The sequence below is a fragment of the Belonocnema kinseyi genome, chromosome 8 (assembly GCF_010883055.1).
Source record: "Belonocnema kinseyi isolate 2016_QV_RU_SX_M_011 chromosome 8, B_treatae_v1, whole genome shotgun sequence".
Classification (NCBI taxonomy): Eukaryota; Metazoa; Arthropoda; class Insecta; order Hymenoptera; family Cynipidae; genus Belonocnema; species Belonocnema kinseyi.
Genome location: NC_046664.1, coordinates 90,499,289 through 90,509,387, shown reverse-complemented (window position 1 = coordinate 90,509,387; position 10,099 = coordinate 90,499,289). Strand labels below are relative to the sequence as shown.

Below are 10,099 nucleotides of genomic sequence, written 5' to 3'. Positions count from 1 at the left end.
AAGAGTGAATGGGAAACTGAGTGACTGTTTCGATATTATTCAAGGAGTTAGACAAGGATGCGTTATGTCTTCATGGTTATTTATATTATTTATGGACAAGTTCGCAGATGATAAGGTTGTTATGACAGAGTCTATCGAAGACCTACAAAGAATGTTGAATAAACTAGATGCAAGCATGAAGAGCATAGGCCTCAAAATTAACGCAAATAAAACAAAAACTATGGTGTTCGAAGGAAAGAGTGAGAAAACGCTACGCAATATTTTATTAAATGATGAGAGAATTGAACAAGTTGATAAGTTCGTATACCTTGGTAGCTTATTTAATAGAGACGGGAAGATAGATGAGGAATTAGATAGACGAATAAATGAAGGTAAGAAGGTTATTGGTAGAGCAGGTCCCCTTATCAGATGTAAAAACATATCAAATAAAGCTAAAATGGCAATACATAATTATATAATTGTACCGACTGTACTATACGGTAGCGAGACATGGACTTATCAAGAAAAAGATAAGAGTAAAATTAACACAATTGACATGAGATTCATGCGCATAATAAGCGGGAAATCCCTAATGGACAAAGTAAGTAACGAGATAATTCTAAAGGAATGTGGTGCAGAAGAGACGCTAGTAGACATATGGGAAAGAAATCGGTTAAGATGGTTCGGATATGTTGAGAGAATGCCAAATGAACGACTAACGAAACAAGTGTATCAAGGTAAAGTAAATGGAAACGTGCCCAGAGGTAGACCGCGGAAAGAATGGTTAGAATGTGTGAATGAGACCCTACTTAGAAGAGACATAAGAAGTCACAGAAACACGAGAGCCTGCATGAAAAAATGCATGGACATAAAAGAAGCTAGAGAAGTATGCCAGAACAGGAAAGTATGGCGGCAAATAGTTAATAAAAAGAGTGTCAGTAGAGTGAACGATGCCTGAAACAAAGACCTTGGCTATTAATGGAGCCAAGTGGGGAACCTTACATAACGACTTCGTGAGGTTCTTCGCTTGGGGTGATTGCTAGAGAGATTGATCAGCAACCTGGGTCGGAGCAGTGTTGCGGAACGAACGTGTTATGTACTTAAATAGCACGAGAATTCTGGATCAATCTGAAAAATCTCTATCCCTTCCACACACTACTCCTTTCCCCTGCCGAGTGAGTCACGCCTACCCCGAAAGGGAAATGGCTTAATGGTGTAATAATAATAATAATAACAAAACGTTTATTATTGTAGCATTTTCAACCAAATTTCAAAAAGAATTGAAGGTTACCAAGTTTTTAAAATAATCTATATGAAGCAGGTTATTTTACATGAATGTTCTTTAAAATTCAATTTATTATAACTACAAATTTCTAATGTATTGTTTATCTTTTTTTTTTAATTAACAGTACAGAATATTCAGGCAATACCCGGGGCCACCAATTCACTGGACAGAGTCCTGAAATATATAAAGGCAGGTCTACGTCTCATATGTTTTTTCTCTCTCTAGAGTCCATTTCAGTTCTCCCCAAAGCGTTACCGGTCCATTTCTATATGTCGATGGTTTTGCCACTTGGCAATAGAAACATTACCGTAAGTGGTAGGCACATTTAGCCCTGTGCATCTGAAAACAAAATGGCGATCCCTTAGTGTCCTAAGTTGGTTAGTTGGTTCAGCGTGGCGCTAGTTGCCCCATCACTCACTTTGGGTTTTATTCACTGAATCAACGAAAAAGGGCCCGTTAGGTTTACTCTTCTCAACATCCGAAAATATTTACTGAAGGAAGAAAGTGATCCCTTCCCAAGTGGACTTTGCCTCCTTTTCAATCACTCAGAAACAGATGGGTTGCGGCAGCAACTGGTTAAGTTTGAATCCCGCGCAAAATAGGTACAGAGGATCGGTCCTTTACTTTGTGTACTGATAAAAAAAAAGTATCCGGGATTCCATCTTTGAAAGATCAAAACCCCCAGAATTCTGGAAGGTTTTTCTCCCGATGAGAACTTAACTGAAGATACTTTCAAACGATCCCGAAGGGAGGGAACTGCTATTCGAAAGAGTTAGGTTTTGAACCTACTTTCAGCTCTCTGGACTTTTACTCTCTGTCTGTGCAATATGATTTTAATCTCTAAGATTCTGTTTTTGAAATCAGAATAAAAGCTACTTTATAGCAATTTCTCGCTAATTCCAAATTATATTACACGCGTTTAAAACACAACTATATAATATACATTATTATTTGATTATGAGACAATATTGAAGTAATTTATTAATTAATTAATAATATATAATGTATTAATAAATGGGTAATTTTATAAATAATTAATATTTAATTAAAATTACAATTGAATAGAAATTTCTTGATATTGATATAAATATCGAATAATGTAAATTTAATAACATTCAGAATATTATTTTTAAATTAATTACTGTTTGTTAGCGATTTTATAATTTTAAAAAATTCTATTATTTGTTTAGATTATATTTTCAAATCTATTTTTGTTCTAAAAAAGTTTGTCAAACATTTAATTTTTTAAAATAAATTTATTTTTAAAATATCTGATTTAACAATGTAATTTATTATCGTTGCTTAAATAATAATTACTTAATAAAGAGAATACTAATAATTGATGATAAAAGTATTCTAACTATAATTCAAATAAATTTGTTAGAAATTTAATTTTTAATTTTATGGTCCAAATATCTATAACTTTTATTTCAAAAATTATTTTGTTCAAAGTTTGTAATTAAAAAAATAATTGATTTTTCTAATTTAATTCTTTAACCAATTCCAGTTTTTAAACAATTTTTTTTCAATATTTCATTTCTTATACCTTTTTGATTCTTCATCAATTTTATTGTTTAACCATTTTATGTTTTCTTTGAATTTATTTTTTCAACCATTTTCTTTTTTAATTCTATTATTTGTTTAAATAATATTTTTGAATCTATTTCTTTTTTCCTGAAGTTTAATTTCAAAAACTATTTTATTTTTTAAACCATTTTATTTTTTAACCCCTTTTATTTTGTAAACAATTGTTAAAGTTTGTCATACATTTTATTTATTAAATAAATTTATGTTCAAAAATTTTATTTTTTCAAAAAATTCATTAATTTTTTCAATACTGTGGTTTTTAATATCTTATAGATTAATATAATTTATTATTATTGCTTAAATAATATTTAATTATTTAAGAGAATAATAATAATCTATGGTAAAAGTATTCTAATTAAAATTCACATAAATCAGAATTTATGAGAAAAAAAAATAATAATGCATTAGTCAACAATAATTCCAACTAGTGACTGTTTATCAAACTTCGAAAAAATATTGTATGTGGTGCCATCCAGTAAAGTTTCGTTTCCAAAAGATTTATCACAAACGGCACATTATGACTCACTAAGAGATCGATCTCTTGAGAAACAGCAAAGGGGTTTTATTCTTAGGATTCAGCTCCCTAGATTCTTAGAAGATTCAAATCTTATAGATATAGAGTGTCAGTAAGTCCGATCTTTCCAGTCTTTCGATCTTCTACTGATTCCATCCATACCTGAGTGGGGGCAGAGATCGTTCAGTGAAGAATTATTACTCTTCTCGGGATTCGTTTCAGGCACCAACGTGCTTGCTTGAATCTTTTCCCCAATTGTTTGCGGCGAGATGACTTCGCCCCTGAAGGATTGGGTGACGCCTCTTTCAAGCTACAGTTCTCCCACAGAATTGCCCAGAATATATCTCCTAAGACCTAAAGAGCGCGTTCACTAGGGTGACCATCTGTCCGGATTTTCCCGGCCATATCCTCATTTTAGGGATAGTGTGAGTTGTCCTACAGGATTTTTTAATTTGTCCGGGTTTTTGTTCGGATTTTTCAAATGATTAATTTTTATTTTTCAATCAATATTTGGACCTTTTTTGTACAAAATGTTTACATTAAATGCCATTTAGTGATTTCTTGGTCAATTCACTATATAAAGTACTATTAAACATTCCTCCTATACGAAAAATATATATGTGTGCATTTGTGACATTGATTAGAATGCATTAGGGTTAAAAAATAAAAATATAAATAGTTAAGCGCTGTTAAAATTTAATAAAACAGTTTATTTGAAAAATATGTTTAAAAAATGTCTTTTTAACTTAATCCTTTGTATTCTAGTATGCCGTACTTTGTCCTGTTTTCAACTATTTTGTTTAACTTTGTCCTCTTTTTTTAAACTTTTCTGTCCTACTTTTTCATATTTTTCAAACTTTTATATCCTACTTTGTCCTCTTTTAAAAATAAATTTGTGTCCTCCTTTGTCCTCATTTTTAAAGGTTTTTGTCCTACTTTCCGAACATCAATTATGGTCACCCTAGCGTTTACACTTTACAGCATCACTTTCGGCTCACTCGGGATTCACTCTTAGTCCCTGGAGTACACCACTTTATTTTTATTTTTTAATAAATAAAATGTTATTTTCTGTAAAAAAAAATATTGAAATGAAAAGAATGTTACTCATTTTATATTTCAAAACAATTTTCCAAACGATGTATATAAATGATAATGGAAAACATGAATTAAAACGTCATCCCATAAACTTGGTAAAATGGAATATTAGATTTTAATTTGAATAAAAAGTTAAATATAATCCTTTTTATATCTGAAAACGCAGTAAATAATATTTATATCAATAAAATATGTCAAGAGTTTTTGAGACCGATCATGCTGTACAAAGCGTCTCAAGTTTTGACTGCAGTAACTGTACATTTACTGCCAGACAACTAGAATTCTTAAATTCCCGTGAATTTAAGTTCAAGTTATATAACCGAGAATATGACAAAATTTATGAGAATTTAAAAGAATTTAAGAATTTATGATTTTTAACAATATTTTTAGTCTTCAGGCTATATCAGCGGTTGAATATACATTATTTTCTACCTCAGGCATATTCAGGAATTAGTGTTTCATATACTTAACAATTTTCAAATGTATTCATTTATTCCAAACAAAAAAAAAGTTTTTTCTACTTTAAAAGATAACTCTTTAACAAAATACGGAAATTTAAAAAAAAATTGAATTTTTAACATACTAGTTGAATATTTAACATAAAAAGACAAATTGTCAAGAAAAATTGTCATAGTTTATATTTTAATAAAAAATAATGAAATTTGTACTACAAGGCAAAGAATTTTATACCCAAAAAGAGAAATTTCAAACAAATAAAGATTTTTCACTCAAAAAATAAATAAAAGTTTATCTAAATTATTGAACCTTCAAACCAGAAGACAAATATTCTTTACAAAAATGCAAATTTTAAACAAAAAATATGACTGTTCAACAAAAAATTAATTTTTCGCGAAACTGATGCATTTTCACACAAAAAAAGGGAAATTTCAAACTAAAAAATAATTTTAAAAAACGCGAATTTTTAAATGAAAAATATCAATATTAAAAAATGGAAAAGTTCCATTTTCTGTTAAAAAATTAATCCTGAACAAAAAAAAAATTATTTTCCACAAAACAGTTAAATTTTCAACCAGACATAAGCTTTCAATAAAAAAAAATTCATAATCTAGCTTAACTTTGAACCAAGTAGTTCAATTTACAATGAAAGAAAAAAAAAGATTTATAACAAGATAATTAGCTTTTTAACCAACGAGATAACTTTTCAACTTAAAATATAAATCACAAAAAAAGTGATTTCTTAACAAAACGATTCAACCAAATGTTTTAAACGAATTAGTTGAATTATCAATCAAAGAAGAACGATTTTTAACCAAGAAGTTGCTTTTTCATACAAAACATGAAATTTTTTCTATAAAAGATGAAGTTCTAAATTAAAAAGATAAAATTTCAAAAAAATACTTGAATTTTCGGTTGGAAAATATTTTAGTCGAGCTTTTACGATCAAACTATGAATTTTTTAACAAGAAATAATTTTCTACCACAAAAATTCTATTTTCAATCCGAAAAGATGCATTTTTAACATAAAAGGATGTCTTTTTAACAAAATTGTTCAATTCTGTAGCAAATAGTTGCATTTTTATCAAAAAATATTAAATTTACCTTAAAACAGAAAAATGTTTTATTACAAAAAAAGTTGATTTTTTATCCTAAAAAGATCAATTGTGTACTAAAACAGATGAATTTGTAATAAAAAACCAAATTTTTTTTATAAGTGGAATTTTTATCCAGAAAATATTTTAGTTCATTTTTCGAAACAAAAATATTAATTTTAAACAAAAAGTATGTTTTTTACGAAATACAGTCAAACTCTTCTATAGCGCCGAATTTAGGGCTGATGGTGGGCGGGAACTAACTAATTATAGGCCGCTCCGTTGTTGTTTGTTCATGCTTGAGTGACAGCTGCATATCCCGCGTAGCTTCTGTTACACCGACATTTGGCTCGGCGTCAATTCTCGGAAGGGCTATAGAAGGGAGGGTTATTGAAATGTTTCACTGCAGTTCAGTTTTCAAAAAAATAGTATAACAGTTAAATTCTAACCAAACAGTTGCATTTTATTTAAAAAAAACATTTTATTTCTGCTAAAATAGGTAAACTTTAAAATAAAAAAGACAAACTTTAAAAAACAAGATTTGAATTTTCAAATGAAAAGTTAACTTAAAAATTCAATCTTCTATTAATTAATTTATTTATTAATTTATTTCTCGGTTATATTCTCGGTAATATTCTCATTCTCGTTACCGTTCTCAAAGCAATATAACCGGCTCAAAACTCTAGTTAGGTTACTATATTAGACAGGAATATGCAACCGCCATTCTGGTTCCTGGACAGTTCGCGGGAAACAGTGCGATAAGCATGTCGTATAACTTAATTAAAATTAAATTCAGAATATAAGAAAAATGGTCTGCTGCAGTGCTCAGTTTTGTAAAAATAGAAGCGAAGATGGATTTAAACTTTAGTGTTTTCCACTAGGGCGAAGAGAAAGACTGTCAATGTGGATCATAAATTGTAGACGCGACAAATGGAAACCGAATTCAAATTCACGATTATGCGAAGTTATTACTAATATTTATGACTATCATAATATAATTCAAATATAGAGGGTCTGAAGATTATGCTTACATGCAATTAAATTGCCTATGAGCATTTTTTTTTATATCAAAGCGAAATGAGATCCAGAAGGAAGTAAGGTTAGGAACCCGTTTTTCTATAGGACGACGCACGCTAACCCACGCAAATAAAAAGGACGTGTGATGTGAAATATAAATAGCTATCATAATAAACTATTGAAAAAGTATTGTATTATTGTTTGACCTATAGTCTATTATTATTTTATTATTTGTTAATATTTATTTTAAAAATCATATAGTCTAATTTCAATATTTCGTATATTATGTCACATGTAATTTGATATATAATTCATGTTTTTATAACAATGCTTCGGTATAATTTAAAAATAAATAATCTAATCATGTAAGTGTATTTATATAATTCGATATCAATTTAGCTATTTTGAATTTGGCGGGGAACCAGAATGACAGCTTGCATATTCCCATCTAATATAGTACCTTACTCTAGTTTAAACCCAATGCTCCAAGGAAGGGGACACGCGCACTGTGATTTGCTATCTCCTTCTCTCTTGCAATAAATTGTGTGAGTGAGGGCCGTGTTGAATGACAACTAAAAACTGAGGTTATGATTCTGTAAATATTATCAATTGAGTTTGTCAATATACGTGATTATTTATTTCTGTGTTTTTTTACAGAATTAAATTGACAAATTTTGACCTGGAAAGTATGGGTAAGTAATACAGATTTAATTGTAATTATTAAATGATATGAAATGTGCAGATTGAATAATGTGACAGTATTGGGATCTGAAATCTTGAGGGCACCACTATAGGCAAAAGCAATATGGCCGGCTTTGTAATTAATAATAATTATTATCATATTATTTTGTTAACTATTAAATAAAAAATTTAAAATATTTTTGTAATAAACTTATATAGAAAAATGATCTTTTATGAAAATATTAGCAAAATAGGGCAAAAATGAACTAAATCCCATGCATTTGGTTCCTTGTTTTCCTCTTAGCAAGCTATGAAGTGAAGTTAGCTGTTAATTAAAGTGAAAATACCTCATTAGGTAATATTTTGTTGTGGTTGTCAAGCACTGGCACTCACTCGCACACTTCTTGTGGGAGAAAAGGAGATAGCAAATCACAGTGCGCATGGCCCCTTCCTTGTGAGCATTGTGTTCAAACGCAGTAAATGTACAGTTACCGCAGTCAGAACGTATTTACGGAGAGCGGTCTCCTTATTATTACTCGGTGATTCGAATCTTAATATTTGGAAAAGGCGATGAAATAAAAGAAATGAAGAAGTTAAATTTGACACTTTAAATAAATAAATTTAATCATTTAACACTACACAATAATCCATTGGACACACACAATAGTTAATATAACTTTTTAAATTATTATTATTAGTAACAAAACCGAATTATAAATATAAGTTCACTTAAAATAACTATCCGCTAGATTTAACATTTTCACGAAGCTACACGGAACTTATGCGTTCTAGAATCTATTTCCTTTGTTTTATATTCATAATTAGGATCTCGCGTGACGCGAGTTCATTGGGTTTGACGATTTAAAGATATCTCTCTGGCGTTCGTCCCCGAGACACATATATTTATAACCGTACATTTTTGTATCACGTGCAAGAGTAGCATTAGAGCGGGAGAGTCAAGTGCAAGCCTTCGACGTTGAGCCTGACCAATAGGAGCCCACTCACGTATGCAATAACGTATCAAGCTGATCACGTAGTCCTGGCGTACGTGACTTTTACGAAGGCTGCATTCTCATGTATACAATTTTTATGTTATTTGGTAGATCATGTAAAATTATCTTAATCTAAAATTAAAGAGGAAGAGAGAGAATGTTAGAAAAATTGTACTAATATTCTGATAACTTTAATAAACAATTTCCATAGTAAACAATCATTAATTATTTACGAATTTAAAGTAATTCATATCCTATGATAAAGGAAGCTTCTTCCTTATAGACTAAGGTTATAAAATCAACGAGTTTAATCGACGATAATACGCAAGCTGTCACACAGTTTTCTGCGTTCGTTCCACGAAGAAATAATAAGGGGATCTAACTCCGTTTCGCCACTTTGAAATAGAAACATTACCGTAAGTGGTAGGAACATGACAGGAAGATTTTAAATTTTCGTGCAGAGGTGCGCAGTTGTCCTCTTCCTATTGAGTATTCTAATCATGGACATAGGAAACACGGGACTACTATCGGCGAGAAAACTATAGGCATCTGCCTTTGAAGTTTAACAACTCAATCAAAAAAAATGCTGGCGCAACAAAAAAAACAGTCATTTAAAATCTGAAAGTGTTCTACGTTAATGAGCTTGAAGACGTTTCTGTGAAATATTTTTTGTGCTTAGCAGACTGAAAAATGTAAAAAAAGTAAGGATTTTTGGGTACGTTTAAGAACAGTCTCTGTATTTACTTTCAATCACCCGGAAGAATGTGTTAGTCTTCTTTTTTGTGAAAATCGCGATATTCTTAGACATTTTTTTTGTTTGGAAAACAAGTGACAGAAAGCAGGGGGGGGGGGCTTTTTTTGTTTTACTGCCGACCCCTGGTGCCATTCTGCGGCCCCTAGTTCTGAATGCTTGGATGGCACCTGGACACGGGTCAAAGAAAGGCACCAGTAAAAAAAACGAGCCCCCCCTGCTTTCTGTCACTTGTTTTCCAACCAAAAAAATGTCTAAAAATATCGCGATTTTCACCAAAAATAAGACTAACGCATCCTTACGGGTGACTGAAAATAAATACAGAGTCTATCCATTACAGTTTGCAGTTTGAATCGCTTTAATATCTGTATTAGAACTGAAGATAATATAGTTGCACATTTTTGTACTTTTAAGCAACAATTTTTATTATTTTTTAAATTTCTCAACTGCAACTGGTTCACAACAGTTTTCCTCGTACTCATGAATTTTTTCAAATTTTTTCCATCGCCCCTTGTATAAGAAATAATGCTCTAAACTCGACTGTTCTTAAGGGCATGTGACACAGCTAAATACCTATATTACCGACCACAGTTTTTCAGTTCACTGAATGTTGTTTTGAACCTAAGAACTTTTTTTGTAAGTAAAATA

The 10,099-nt window shown here is 30.5% G+C and overlaps 1 protein-coding gene across 1 annotated transcript in view; it reads right to left on the bottom strand.

The window, feature by feature from the left end:
• Positions 1-8,417, bottom strand: part of LOC117177811 — a 38,424-nt gene extending 30,007 nt beyond the window's left edge. The window contains exon 1 of the mRNA XM_033368758.1: positions 8,348-8,417. The gene's annotated coding sequence lies outside the window, so the exon portion shown is untranslated. The remainder of the gene's footprint in view (positions 1-8,347) is intronic.
• Between the last annotated feature and the right edge of the window lie 1,682 nt (positions 8,418-10,099).